The following is a 15999-nucleotide window of genomic DNA, read 5'->3' as shown; positions in this document are numbered from 1 at the left end:
CGCACTAATAGCTAAAAATGACTTCTGGCATAGTGACTTTGAATGGATTTAAGAAAGAGCTTGCATTTATATAGCGCCTTTCATGTCCTCAGGATGTCGCAAAACACTTCACAGCCAATGTATTACTTTTAAAGTGTAATTAATGTTGGAATGCAGGAAAAATAGACAGTCAATTTTCACTCAGCAAGGTCCCACAAACAGTATTGAGCTAATTGGCCAGTCAGTCTATTTTTGGAGGTGTTGATTGTAGGTTAAATGCTGACCAGGACATCGGGAGAATTCCCCTGTATATTTTCGAGGAGTGCTTTGGAATCTTGTACATCCACCAACACGGGCAGATAGGGCCTCGGTTTAACATCTCATCTGAAAGACAGCGCCTTCAACACTCCCTTAGTACTCCATTGAAGTGTCAGCCTAGATTATGTGCTCAAGTTTGTAAATTCCTCAACCAACACTTCATACTTTAATCAGTTCTTTGCACCTGTAACAGCATAAAATCTGATAGATAGTTCACTATAACTTGCCTTCTATGGTCATGACACAGCCCTTTACAATTCCAACATCATAGAGGATATATGTCAGGAAATTACTATACATGAAAAATAATTCCCCAGGCAAGGTATATAACTCACGAGTGTCATAGTCCAATCCCTCTACACCTCCATCTCCCACCAGGACAGCCCAATGGCGCTCCAATTCTTCCTTGAACAGAGGCCCCAACGAGTCCCCATCCACCACCACCCTCCTCCGCCTGGCTGAACTTGTTCTCACATTGAACGGCTTCTCCTTTAACTCCACTCACTTCCTAAAAATTAAAGGTGCTGTTATGGGAACCCACAAGGGTCCTAGTTATGCCTGCCTTTTCGTGGGATATGTGGAACATTCTTTGTTCCAGTCCTAATCAGGTCACCTCTTTTTCCGATACATTGATGACTGTATCGGTGCCGCTTCCTTCTCTTGCCCCAAACGGGAAAATTTCATTCACTTTGCTTCCAGTTTCCACCCTTCCCTCACCTTCACAGGGTCCATCTCCGACTCTTCCCTTCCCTTCCTCGACTTTTCTGTCTCCATTTCTAGGGATAGGCTATCGACCAACATCCACTATAAGCTCCCTGACTCCCACAGCTACCTGGACTTCACTTCATCCCACCCCGCTTCCTGTAAGGAATCTATTCCATTCTCCCAGTTTCTCCGTCTCCATCGCATCTGTTCTGATGATGCCACCTTCCGTACTAGTGCTTCCGATACGTCTTCCTTTTTCTTCAACCAAGGATTCCCCTCTACTATGGGTGACATGGCCCTCGACCATGTCCATTCCATTTCCCACACTTCTGCCCTCACCCCTTCCCCTCCCTCCCAGAACCATGATAGGGTTCCCCTTGTCCTCACCTTTCACCCCACCAGCCTTCACATTCAACGGATCAACCTCCACCATTTCTGCCACTTCCAGGGTGATCCCACCACCAACCACATCTTTCCCTCACCTCCTCTTTCAGCATTCTGAAGGGACCGCTCCCTCCGTGACATCCTGGTCCACTCCTCTATCACCCACAACACTCCTTACCCTTCCCACGGCACCTTCCTGTGCAAGTGCAGGAGATGCAACACCTGCCCTTTTACCTCCTCCCTTTCCACTGTCCAGGGCCCCAAACATTCCTTCCAGGTGAAACAGCAATTTACTTGTACTTTGTAGGAATAGGCGTATTCCTAACCAAATAATTGAGGTCGACACAGGAGAAATAACCCAACAGGTCGTTAATGAAGGATTTGACGAAGTACAGAAAACAACAAGGATCGATGCAGGAGAGCCGTGGAACAGGTCTTACCCGAACAGGGACGTCACGAGGACTGAGTGACATTATCGCGTTTTCCCGTGCTTGGGGCGGTCACGTGATGTGCGACATGACGTCATCGCGTTTGCCCATGCTTAGGGCGGTCACGTGATGTGCGCCGTGACGTCATCGTGTTTGCCCGCGCTTAGGGCGGCCACGTGCTGTGCGACGTGACGTCATCACGTTAGGTCGCGTTCTTAAAGGGGCAATGCCCCGTACACGTTCTTAAAGGGGCAACGCCCCGTACATGCAAACTCTATACAAACATAGTTAAAGGGAATTATGTACAGTAAGTTAGAGACACTCGGTGGTACCGCTACATATGCCCCCCCAGAATTCGCTTTAACGGACAAAGTCAAACGATGAGGTGGTCTGACGAGCCTGTCCGAACGACTCCTGTAGTATCGAGGCGGAGGCTGCTGGGCGGCTGGTGGTCTGGCGGGTGGTTGAACCTGGTCTGCCGTAACGACGATGGGTGTCCGACCTCATTGCGGTGATTGTGCTGTTCCGACGGGGCAGTGGAGGTCTAAATATGCTGGTCGTGAGCGGATCCTTACGCGCATTATGGTGAATAAAACGTATTCAACCTCGTGAAGGATCTTAGAAATGTGTGACCTCTGCAGCCCGTGGTTCAAAGCAGGCGCCGGTGCAAAAAATCTGGCCGCCTTTTAATGACTGACAGACTGGGTAAATGCGGACCATTGCCCTGTCGGTGTTGTTAGGAAGTCCCCATTTGAACGAAATATCGGTGGGAACGCCAAAACGGGCGATCCAGGATGAAATTAACATGGGTCTTGCCGGTCGGGTAACTCGCCGAGTAGGTGAGCGAACTCATCGAAATTTGAAAACGCACTGGAGACGGTGCGCGACATAGTGCTACGACGGTAACACCGAAGCGAGTTAACAGTTGCTGCGTTGATCAGAGATCAGGTATGGTCAGCAATAGTCCCGCGTGGCCGACTGCGGCCGTGGATGCCCGTGGACCCGTACCTCATTGGTTGCTGTGGCGGTTGTTATTTCGTTCTTGGGGGAAACTGCCAGGAGGGCGGCAACGCTTCGCTTTCGCGCAGAACTGCGCGCGGTAGATTACACAACCCAGCAGGCTGACGAGCTGGGGTGGCGTCTGCGGGGGATGAGTCTTTGTGTTTCGCGAGGGATGGGTCCTCGTGGTTTGCGAGGGAAAAGTCCTCATGGTTCGTAAAGGATGGGTCCTCGTGGTTCGCGAGGGATGGGTCCTCGTGGGTCGCGAGGGATGGGTCCTCGTGGGTCGCGAGGAGTGCGTCCTCGTGTTTCGTGAGGAGCGAGTCCTCGTGGGTCATGAGGAGCGAGTCCTCGTGGGTTGCGAGGCATGGTTTGCGAGGACTGAGTCCTCGTGGCATCTCCGCCAGGGCACGCTCCAATCTTGTGGGCCCGAAAACCTGCAGAACCCGCGCTTGGAGGGGTTTCATACTTACTGTTCCGTTGGGAGATGTCGAGGAGGCGGACGATCCGTGAGGCGGTAGAGCTGTCGAATACGGAGACCGTATGCAGGTACGTGGCCTGCGCTGCATCAATGTTGCACAGGGCGAACAGGGCTTCTACCAGAATAAAGCATGAGGGCGGTTGTTGCTCCCTGAATTGTGGTAGCGACAGCGAAACGGCTGGTGCTTCCATGGCGTGCTTCTTTTGTGAAAATCGTTCACAAAACTCGGGGTTCGGCTGCGCTTCTTTTGTGAAAAACGTTCACGAAACTCGGGGTCACCAATGTAGGAATTGGTGTTCGTCGGTTGTTGTTCGTCGTGCCGTTCTTCTGTGAAAACGTTCACAGAGACGGGGTTCAGGCTGTGCGCTTCTTCCGTGAAAAACGCTCATGGAGACGGGGTCACCAATGTAGGTATTGATGAATTCCCGTCCTCACGTCGTTGGTCACCAATGTAGGAATAGGCGTATCCCTAACCAAATAATTGTGGTCGACTCAGGAGAAACAATCCAACAGGTCTTTAATGAAGGATTTGACAACGTACAGAAAACAACAAGGATCGATGCAGGAGAGCCGTGGAACAGGTCTTACCCGAACGGGGATGCCACGAGGACTGAGTCGGCAGCCCCGTGGATTGCGTCGTGACGTCATCGCGTTTTCCCGCGCTTGGGGCGGTCACGTGATGTACGACGTGATGTCATCGCGTTTGCCCACGCTTAGGGCGGTCACGTGATGTGCACCATGACGTCATCGCGTTTGCCCGCGCTTAGGGCGGTCACGTGCTGTGCGACGTGACGTCATCGCGTTAGGTCACGTTCTTAAAGGGGCAACGCCCCGTACACATTCTGAAAGGGGCAACGCCCCATACATGCAAACTCTATACAAACATAGTTAAAGGGAATTATGCACAGTAAGTAAGAGACACTCGATGGTACCGCTACAACTTCTTACAATTTAATATATAGTATTCACTGCTCATTATGCGGTCTCCTCTACATTGGGGAGGCCAAACGCAGATTGTGTGATTGTGCTTTGCGGAACACCTCCATTCAGTCTGTAAGCATGACCCCGAGCTTCCGGTCGCCTGTCACTTTAATTCTCCGCTCCACTCCCACTCTGACCTCTCCGTCCTCACCTCTTACACTGTTCCAATGAAGCTCAATGTAAGCTCGAGGAACAGCACCTCATCTTTCGATTAGGCACTTTACAGCCTTCTGGACTCAACATCGAGTCAACAATTTCAGACAATAACCTCGGCCCCTATTTTTTTTTCTTTTTTTCTTCTTTTTCTCTCACATGGCAGCTGTTGATGATTCTGCCATTGCCATTTACAACTCATCTCGACTCATCTTTTGTTTCTTAACTTGTCCCATTAACATCTCCTTTTGACTTGCACTGTCATCTCTTTTGTCTTTTAATCTCCCTGCCTTCCACCCTATAACAGACCTTCCCTTTGTTCTTTCCTCCCCTCCTCCCTTTCTCTGCTTCTTGCTTAAAAATCTGTTACATCTCTAACTTTTTCCAGTTCTGACGAAGGGTCATCGACCTGAAACGTTAACTCTGTTTCTCTCTCCACGGATGCTGCCTGACCTGCTGAGTGTTTCCAGCATGTTCTGTTGTTATTTCAGATTTCCAGCATTCGCAGTATTTTGCTATTTTAGGAGAAGTGATGTCGGAATGCCCTAGGAGGGTAAGGCCTCCTATTGAGAGCCCTCCTGCCCCTCCTCCTCCTACCTTTGCGAGCATCTTGTCCTCTTCTTCGCTGCCTCTGCTCTATCTCCCTGTCATACTCATGCACGAGGAGGATTGCAAGTAGAGCCCCCATAACTGTGAGCAAGTGGTGTGAGCAGAAGCCTTTTAATGAGAAGCAAAGCGTTCTCCACTTGCATCAACACTCCCTGTCACCTCACCAACTTTAAATAACTTTAGAAAGCTCCAAACAGTTGCACAACGTTACACAGAGCCAGTAGAAATAAGAACATAAGAACATAAGAAATAGGAGCAGGAGTAGGCCAATCGGCCCCTCGAGCCTGCTCCGCCATTCAATAAGATCATGGCTGATCTGATCCTAACCGCCAATCCGCTATCACAGAACCATCTCCTGAATCTAACAGAATTAGACACACAAAATAGGAGCAGGATCAGGCTACACGGCCCCTGGGCCCGCTCCGCTACCCACAGGGCCATGACCATTCCGAACCTAGACTCATGTCCAAATTCCTGCCCGCTCCCCGTAACCCTTAATTCCCTTTACTTCTAGGAAACTGTCTATTTCTGTTTTAAATTTATGTAATGATGTAGCTTCTACAGCTTTTTGGGGCAGCATATTCCATGGACCTACCACCCTCTGAGTGAAGTAGTTCCTCCTGATCTCAGTTTTGTAAGAGCAGCCCCTTATTCTAAGACTCTGCCCCCTAGTTCTAGTTTCACCCATCATCGGGAACATCTTCCCCGCATCCACCCAATCCAACCCCTTCACAATCTTATATGTTTCAATAAGATCGCCTCTCATTCTTCTGAACTCCAATGAGTAGAGTCCCAATCTACTCAACCTCTCCTCATATGTCCATCCCCTCATCCCCGGGATTAACCGAATGAACCTTCTTTGTACTGACTCGAGAGCAAGTATGTCCTTTCTTAAGTATGGACACCAAAACTGTACGCAGTATTCCAGGTGCGGTCTCACCAATACCTTGTACAACTGAAGCAATACCTCCCTATTTTTATATTCTATCCCCCTAGCAATGAAAGCCAACATTCCATTGGCCTTCTTAATCACTTGCTGCACCTGCATACTAACTTTTTGAGTTTCGTGCACCAGGACCCCCAGGTCCCTTTGTACTTCAGTACTTTCCAGTTTCTTGCCATTAAGATAATAACTTGCTCTATGATTTTTCCTGCCAAAGTGCATAACCTCACACTTTCCAGTATTGTATTCCACCTGCCAAATCTCTGCCCACTTACTTAGCCTGTCTATGTCCCCTTGCAGGTTTTTTATGTCCTCCTCACTCACTACTTTCCCTCCCATCTTAGTATCATCTGCAAACTTTGATATGTTACACTCGGTCCCCTCCTCCAAATCGTTAATATAGATTGTAAAGATTTGGGGACCCAGCACTGACCCCTGCGGAACACCACTAGTTACTGATTGCCAGTCTGAGAATGAACCATTTATCCCAACTCTCTGCCTTCTGTTAGATAGCCAATCCTCTATCCATGTCAAAATATTACCCCCAATCCCGTAATTTTTTATCTTAAGCAATAATCTTTTGTGTGGCACCTTGTGGGACTCTGGGAATTATGCCAAACGACTAGACTACAATTCCCAGGCACTGCCACCATCCCCCGCAATGTACGCGTGGGAGGAAGTTGTTCCAGCCCTTGCTGCCACATCTGATCCAACTCTGCTGCTACTCCTCCACATCTGCCCCAACTGTGCAGCCATTACTGTTAGCCTGACACAGCCCAACTCTGCATGTGCGACTCCCCACTCACTGCTCAAACTCTGCTACATACACCCTGCTGCTTTACTCTCTGCTCAACCTGATTATGCAGCTACTGCTCCCTGAGTGACCTGACTGTACAGGGCGCTGCTGTGATTTAAAATTGTCAAGATGCTGTCTGATTGCTAGCCCCTGCTATGCCTGTCTTTACTCTGCAATCAGACTGAGACATAGAGAGGCCAAAACAAATGAAACCTGCAAGAGGTAGACTTGTGTATTATATTAAAAGAAATTACAAACCCTGCAAAGCAATTTCGAGAATCATTGTCATTAAAGATGACCACATCACATTGAAGGCTGCACTTGATTTCTATGCGCGTCTTAGTATAAAGTGTGCACCATCTTTCGTTAAAGTTCATTGCTCTTATTGAAAGCAGAGCCAGTTACAGGAGGTGCTCATCATCCTAAAAAAAAGACATAGGGGAAAAAATTGCGTATCACCCATTTTGGGTTGCTAATATCAGTTGGGTGCAAAGTTTAGCGCCCTGCGCTAATTATTGCCTCCGACAGTAAATTTGCCTCTATCTGTAATGTATATACCTTTAAGGTATACTGCAGTACCGGCAGTGACCACACCTGTATATAGCACTGAGTAGTAATCTGTACAGATCAGTTCCAGTGTGAGCCACATTGAGTAAACACCTGTTGTACCGTTTCTTCTGCAGTCTGTGTCTTATTATACACAGACACAACATTGGCGACAAGGCAAGTTCGAACCTACCTGCAACTCTGCATCACCTCCCGGGGATTCGTTCCTGGAGATCAGTGGATTGGAGGTCAAAGCCAGAGACTCGGGCGTCGACCACAGGCAACCGCCCAGCCATCCAGCAGAGACTCGAGAATTGCGGGGGAGGCTGTCGAGAGTCAGGCTTGGCTTTCCAGTCGAGGTGGTCCAGCGAAACGGGCTGGCAAGAAGTAGTGCGCAGACCCTTCCCGGACAGCGGCGGGCTAGAGCCCGACCGAGCGGCACAGCAAAGGGCCGAGCAGCATCGACAGGGGAGAGAGAGAGAGGGCAGAGCGCACAGGGTGCAGCCGGTGTTCAGGGGCCGAGCAGCATCGAAGAGAGGGAGAGAGACGCGCAGAAACCCGCGAGGCGCCGCCATTGTCACGAGGACTGCCGAGAGCGGCGTTGGCAGCAGCGCAGGAGAAGCGTGCAAAACCTACAGGGTGCCGCCATTGCCACGAGAACCGCCGGGAGCGGCGTTGGCAGCAGCAGGGGAGGAAGGAAAGCGCGGGAGACGCCATTTTAAGCCATTGGGAGACGCCATTTTGAACCACACCCAAAATGCCGAAGAGTGGCAGTATCACCGCGTTTGACAATGAAGTCCAAGATTGGACTACATATGTCGAACGAATAGAGGTGTACTGCAAGGCAAATGAGGTGTCAGATGACAAGAAAGCGTCGGTATTGTTAAATTTAATGGGTGCAAAGACGTGTGGTTTATTACGAAATCTAGTAACCCCAACAAAGCCAATGGAAAAGAGTTTTGAAGGCATAGTAACGATACTACAGGAACATTTAAACCCCACACCGCTGCTGATAGCAGAAAGATTCAAGTTTCACAAACGGAACCAGCATAAGGATGAAAGCAATGCTGATTATTTAACAGAACTGTGCAAACTATGGAAACACTGCCAGTTTGGAGCAGGACTGGCAGATGCCTTAAGGGACAAGTTTGTGTGTGGGCTTCAAAGTGAAGGAACCCAGAAACGGCTTTTATCTGAAAAGGACCTTACGCTGGAAAAGGCTTTCAGCATTGCAGTATCATATGAAGCAGCAGCACGGGGCGCTGCAGAAATACAACAGAGACCGCAAGAATATGGCACAAACAAAATGTCATATAGAACAGAGAAGTGCTATCGCTGCGGCGGAACAACACACGACCAGAATGATTGCTGGTTCAAAGACAAAGTGTGCAGACAGTGTGGAAAAGTAGGACACATAGCACGAGTCTGCAGGTCGGGAAAGAAAACCAGCATTAAGAAACCTACCAAAGAAAAGTACAAGAAGGTACATAAGATGACGGAGAATAGTTCAGACGAACAAAAGAGTGATAACGACTCCAAAAGCAGGGAACTGAGTTGTCTGAAACTATATAATGTGATCACAACGGAGGATCACCGAACCATTTGGGTCACTCTCAAGATAGCAGGAGTCCAGGTAAAGATGGAATTGGACACAGGATCAGCCCTAACAGTCATAAACCGATGGGACTATGAGCGGCTATTCTCACACATACCCTTGAGAGACACAAAAATTATTTTGAAGATGTACACGGGCAAAAAGTCTACCCCAAAGGAAAAATAAGGGTGACCGTTATATATAACGGTAAGGAAACACCAAAACTAGACCTGTATGTATTGCAAGATGGAGGATCACCATTACTGGGACGTGAATGGATCCGGAAAATACAACTGGATTGACATTCCATACAGGCACTGACTGTGGCTGACAAAAAGGATGACGATGTCACACCTGGGCGACTGTCAAAGATCCTAACTGACGCGAAAGAAGTGTTCCAGCAAGGACTCGGAACACTAAAAGGCATGACAGCGATGATTAAAATTGAAGAAAACGCAAGCCCAAAATTTTTAAGGCCAGACCGGTACCTTATGCGATCCACCCAGCCGCCGAAGCAGAGCTGGAGAGTCTGGAACGTTCAGGTGTACTGTCCAAGGTAGACTGGAGCGAGTGGACTACACCCATCGTCCCTGTGATGCCTGGGGAACCAAGGAAGGTTCACATCTGTGGGGACTTTAAGGTAACAGTGAACCCGGTCCTTCACACCGTACAATATCCACTTCCGCGGATTGAAGATATTTTCGCCTCGCTATCTGGAGGGAAATGCTTCACTAAGATTGATCTGGCCCAGGTGTATCTGCAAATGGAGGTAGAAGAAGCATCAAAAAAATACCTCACAATTAACACCCATAAAGGTCTCTACAAATACAATCGGCTGGTATTCGGGGTAGCATCAGCTCCGGCTATTTGGCAGAGGGCAATGGAACAAGTCCTGCAAGGGATCCCAGGGACCCAGTGTTATTTGGACAACATCCTGGTCACGGGCGAAAATGACAGTGATCACCTTGCCAACCTGGAGCAGGTGCTCACTAGATTGCAGGAATATGGACTCCGAGCTAACCGCCCCAAATGCGAGTTTTTTAGAAAACAGATCTCGTATTGTGGCCACGTTATCGATAAAGAGGGGTTACATAAGTTCCCAGAGAAGATTGAGGCAGTAGTCAAGGCTCCAGCACCGGAAAATGTGTCACAACCGAGGTCGTTCCCCGGGCTGGTAAACTACTACCATAAGTTCTTGCCAAATTTGTCTACAATACTACACCCACTGAACACCCTACTGCAAACTGGGGTGCCATGGAAGTGGAGAGACAAATGTAGACGAGCTTTCCAGAAGAGCAAAATACTAATCACATCGAAAGAGGTATTGGCCCATTACAACCCGGCATTACCAATTCGGTTGGCATGTGATGCGTCACCCTACGGCATTGGAGCGGTGCTGTTGCACAAATTCTCAGATGGCTCAGAGAGGCCAATAGCCTTTGCGTCACGATCACTAACCTCAGCCGAGCGTAACTACGCCCAGATTGACAGGGAGGCCCTCAGCCTAGTGTGGGGAGTGAAAAAGTTCAATCACTATCTGCACGGGCAGAAATTCACCTTGCTGACTGATCACCAGCCTCTTGTCTCCATTTTTAATCCGAAGAAGGGCGTTCCGGTGATGACTGTGCAACGACTACAAAGATGGTCACTTTTTCTAGGGGCACACCACTATGAGATTGAATATAAGGGCACGAAACAGCATGGAAATGCAGATGGGCTATCACGCCTGCCACTGCCTACTGTGGAGGAAGCACCAGCAGTGGATCCTGTCGAAATATTCCATTCGACTATAGTTGAATACCTACCGGTAACTAACGCTTGTATCGAAAATGAAACCCGAAATGACCCGACACTGTCTCGGGTATATGATTTGACGGTGAAGGGATGGCCAGCACATGGCGACTCACTGTTGCCAGCATTCTCGACAAGGAGAGAACAGTTGTCAGTGTGCCGGGGGACCTTGATGTGTGGATCCCGAGTGGTAATTCCACCCAAGTTAAGGGATAGAGTGCTCAATGGGCTTCATGAGGGTCATCTGGGAGGGGTAAAAATGAAAAGCTTTGCCAGGGCTTATGTGTGGTGGCCGGGAATCAATAAACAAATCAAGGACCTGACCAAGAGCTGCTCAGGATGCCAGAAAGTCCAAAATGCACCACCACAGGCCCCTCTACACCCATGGGATTGGCCCTCATCTCCATGGCAATGGGTGTATATTGATTTTGCTGGTCCATTCATGGAGTCAATGTTTTTAATAGCCGTGGATGCGCACTCGAAATGGCCTGAGGTCATCAAAATGTCCTCAACCACCACAGAGAAATCTATTGCAGTCCTACGGACTATTTTTGCCAGGAATGGCTTGCCAGAACAGATTTGCTCCGACAACGGACCACAGTTTGTGTCCGAAGAGTTCCGGAGGTTCTTGAAAAAGAATGGGGTAATGCATTACACATCCGCCCCGTATCATCCAGCCACAAATGGATTGGCTGAGAGGTTCGTACAAACCTTTAAGAAGGCAATAAAGGCTATGTACAATGACAACATTCCGCTGCAGCATAAGGTGGACAATTTCCTGTTCGCCTACCGGAATGCGACACATGCAGTCACCAACCAGGCCCCAGCCATGATGTTCTTTAACCAAAGGTTAAGATCTCGCCTGGATTTGCTCAGACCAAACGTACGAAGAGATGTTGAGAGTAAGCAATTCCAGCACATCCATGAGAAGCCAACAAGGAGCTTCAATGTAGGGCAACCAGTCTTGGCCCGCGACTACCGAACAGAAAAATGGCAGCCAGGAACGATATGCACATGGCAGGGCCCATTAATGTACACAGTGGACGTTGGGGAGAGCATCGTGAGATGTCATGCTGACCAGGTCCTAGAGTCACAGGAACAAGTCAACCCCATGCCTCGCCCATACGTACCTGGTGATGAACCCGACGTACAGGTCGCATCTACCCCAGAAACAGTAGCATCGGAAGCTGATGACCCAACCGACGACAGGGGGCCAGAATCGCCTCCGCACCAAGAGCAAGACACTCGGGAAAGGCGCTATCCAGAAAGGATCAGGAAGCCTCTCCAAAGGCTGAATATATAAATAGGCTATTTTCAGCTAATGTTGCATGTTAAAAGTGTTAATTGTAATTAGTTTGATATTTAATTGTTAAATGAGTGTTATGGTACTGTTAATCTAAAAGGGGAGGAATTGTAATGTATATACCTTTAAGGGGGGAACTATATTTTACAGCTCATGTATACTGCAGTACCGGCAGTGACCACACCTGTATATAGCACTGAGTAGTAATCTGTACAGATCAGTTCCAGTGTGAGCCACGTTGAGTAAACACCTGTTGTACCGTTGTCCTGCAGTCTGTGTCTTATTATACACAGACACAACACTATCGTCCCTGGAGGTGATTTGAGCACTAAATCAGGCGCTATACACCTCTCTTAAGGCGCAAACATCGGGGATCGAGGCGCTACCTCAGAATGCTACCGAAGCTCAGGCGATGTCAGTAACCATGGAAGCCAGACAGGCTGGCGCCGTCCAGTTCTTAAAGGGGAGGAGCCATCTTGCTGGCCAGCCACACCCTATTCATTGCAGCCTTGAATCTCGGCCTGGAGAGACCTCTAAAGCAATTGTGTTGGAAGCACTAATGGTTAGGCCCAGGGAAAGAGCTCGGCGCTTAGGAACCTCAAAAGTGGTGCTGAGGGCCAAAACTCATTAGGACAGCATTAAATCTCTCCAGACGTCTCTCTCCCTCCCAACCTGCGTGTACCAGAAGTTTTGCCGACAAGAAAAGGCAGGAAGCGTGCGCCTTTAAATAGCGCTCCCCCAGCCCCTTCCTGACTTGAAAACTTTCCCCTCTACCTGTCATTCCTAGTGGCAGGCGCTAAGGCAGGAGCGCGACTCAATATCCGGTCTGGAGTGCTACCGGGGCGTTGCACGCTCGACTGAAGTCACGATCTGCGGGTGCAGGCCAAACTAATTCATAATGAGAGTGTGAAAAAAGCAAGCCTGAAGGCTTTGTATCTTAATGCTAGAAGCATTAGGAACAAGGTGGATGAATTAGTTGTGGAAATAGAGGTAAACAAGTATGATTTGATTGGGATTACAGAAACGTGGCTGCAGGGTGGGCAAGGCTGGGAACTTAACATCCAGGGATATACAATATTTAGGAAGGATCGGCAAAAAGGTAGGGGAGGTGGGGTAGCATTGCTGGTAAAGGAGGGGATTAATGCAATGGAAAGGAAGGATATCAACTCGGATGAAACGGAATCTGTATGGGTAGAAATGAGAAATAGCAAGGGGAGGAAGACGTTAGTGGGTGTGATATATAGGCCTCCAAATAGTAATATGGAGGTGAGGGAAGGCATAAAAAGGGAAATTAGAGAAGCGTGCGATAAGAGCACAGCTGTCATCATGGGTGACTTTAATTTACATATTGATTGGACTACCCAAATTAGTAAAAATTCTGAGGAGGAGGAATTCCTGGAATGTTTTCGGGACGGTTATCTGGACCAATATGTCGAGGAGCCGACTCGAGATCAGGCCATTTTAGACTGGGTATTGTGCAATGAGAAGGGACTTATCAACAATCTTCTTGTACGAGGCCCCTTGGGTCAGAGCGATCATAATATGATCGAGCTCTCAGTCGAGATGGAGAGTGAGGAAATTGAATCAGAGACTAAGGTCCAGAACTTAAATAAAGGGAATTACGAGGGTATGAGACGGGAATTGGGTAAGATTGATTGGGTGGTGTTTCTGGGGGGATTGACAGTGGATAGACAATGGCAAGCATTCAAAGATAGAATGGAAGAATTCCAGAACATGTTTATACCGGTTTGGCATAAAAATAAACCTAAAAAGGTGGCTCAACCGTGGATAACGAGGGAAATTAGGGACAGCATAAAATCAAAAAAAAGGGCATATCAACTGGCAAAAAAAAGCACCAGACCGGAAGATTGGGGGCAGTACAGGATACAGCAAAAGAGGACAAAGGGATTAATCAGGAAGGGGAAAATAGAATACGAAAGTAAACTTGCAGCAAACATAAAGACAGACTGCAAAAGCTTTTATCGGTATATCAGGAGGAAAAGACTGGTTAAAATCCCAAGTCGGTCCCTTGCAGTCCGATTCGGGAGAATATATAATGGAGAATAAGGAAATGGCAGACCAATTAAACTCATACTTTGGTTCTGTATTCACAAAGGAGGACACAAATAACCTCCCAGGAATATCGGCAAACATAGGGACTAATGAGAGGGAGGAGCTGACAGAAATTAGTATCTCTAGGGATATGGTGTTGGATAAGTTGAGGGGACTGAAGGCCGACAAATCCCCGGGGCCTGATAAACTACATCCTAGGGTACTTAAGGAGGTGGCCCTGGAGATAGCAGATGCTCTAAGGATCATCTTCCGGAACTCCATTGACTCGGGAACAGTACCCGTGGATTGGAGGGTAGCTAATGTTACCCCAATATTTAAAAAGGGGGGTAGAGAGAAAGCAGGGAATTATAGACCAGTAAGCCTTACATCGGTTGTGGGCAAAATGCTAGAGTCCATTATTAAGGATAAAATAGCGGAGCACTTGACAAATGGGGAAAGGATCGGACAGAGTCAACATGGATTTACAAAGGGTAAATCGTGTTTGACTAATCTGCTGGAATTTTTTGAGGAAGTAACTGGTAAAATAGATGGGGGAGAGCCAGTGGATGTGGTGTACCTTGACTTCCAGAAAGCCTTCGATAAGGTTCCACACAAAAGATTATCATGCAAAATTAAGGCTCATGGGATTGGGGGCAAAGTATTAACGTGGATAGAGAACTGGCTGGCGGATAGAAAACAGAGAGTTGGAATAAACGGCTCGTTTTCGGAGTGGCAGGCAGTGACCAGCGGGGTGCCGCAAGGATCTGTCCTGGGACCCCAGCTGTTCACAATATATATAAATGATCTGGATCAGGGAATTGGATGCAATATTTCCAAATTCGCTGACGACACTAAACTAGGAGGAGGGGTGGGCTCTGATGAGGATGTCAGGAGGCTACAGTGCGATTTGGACAGGTTGGGGGAATGGGCGGATACGTGGCAGATGCACTATAATGTGGATAAATGCGAGGTTATCCACTTTGGGGGTAAAAACAGGAGGGTAGATTATTATCTAAATGGCAATAGATTGGGAGATGGGGAAGTGCAGAGGGACCTGGGTGTTCTTGTGCACCAGTCACTGAAGGAGAGCATGCAGGTGCAACAGGCGATTAAGAAGGCAAATGGTATGTTGGCCTTCATATCAAGGGGGTTCGAGTATAGGAATAGGGATACCTTACTACAGCTGTACAAGGTGCTGGTGAGACCGCATCTGGAGTATTGTGTACAGTTTTGGTCGCCCCATCTGCGGAAGGATGTTCTTGCCATGGAAAGAGTGCAGCGGCGATTCACCAGGCTGATACCTGGAATGGCGGGAATGACCTACGAGGAGAGATTGAATAGTTTGGGCTTGTACTCACTGGAGTTTAGAAGATTGAGAGGGGATCTCATCGAAACATATAAAATTATGGCAGGCCTGGACAGGCTGAATTCAGAGAGAATGTTTCCAATGGCAGGGGAGCACAGAACCAGGGGCCACAGTCTAAAAATAGCGGGCAAATCATTTAAAACAGAGATGAGGAAGAATTTCTTCACTCAAAGAGTGGTGAGCCTGTGGAATTCCCTGCCACAGAGGGCTGTGAAGGCTAATTCAATAAATATTTTCAAGAGAGAATTGGATATATTTCTGAAGGCTAAGGGGATTAAGGGTTACGGAGAAAAGGCGGGGACGGGGTACTGAACTGGTAAGATCAGCTAAGATCTCAGACGAAGATCAGCCATGATCTCATTGAATGGCGGAGCAGGCTCGAAGGGCCGAATGGCCTACTCCTGTTCCTATCTCTATGTTTCTATTATGGTAGTAGTGTTTCGCGCCACCACAAAACAACTAGTCAATTTTGTGAGTGGTGCTAAAATCGCCACGCTCGGGCGCTAAGTTCCTAGTGCCCCGTTAGCAACCCCTGGCGGTGCTATCAGGAGGTGCTAACCTACCGAACTTT

The sequence above is a fragment of the Somniosus microcephalus genome, chromosome 1 (assembly GCF_052327205.1).
Source record: "Somniosus microcephalus isolate GS21.2 chromosome 1, FLI_Smic_1.0, whole genome shotgun sequence".
Classification (NCBI taxonomy): Eukaryota; Metazoa; Chordata; class Chondrichthyes; order Squaliformes; family Somniosidae; genus Somniosus; species Somniosus microcephalus.
This window is presented reverse-complemented; position numbering follows the sequence as displayed.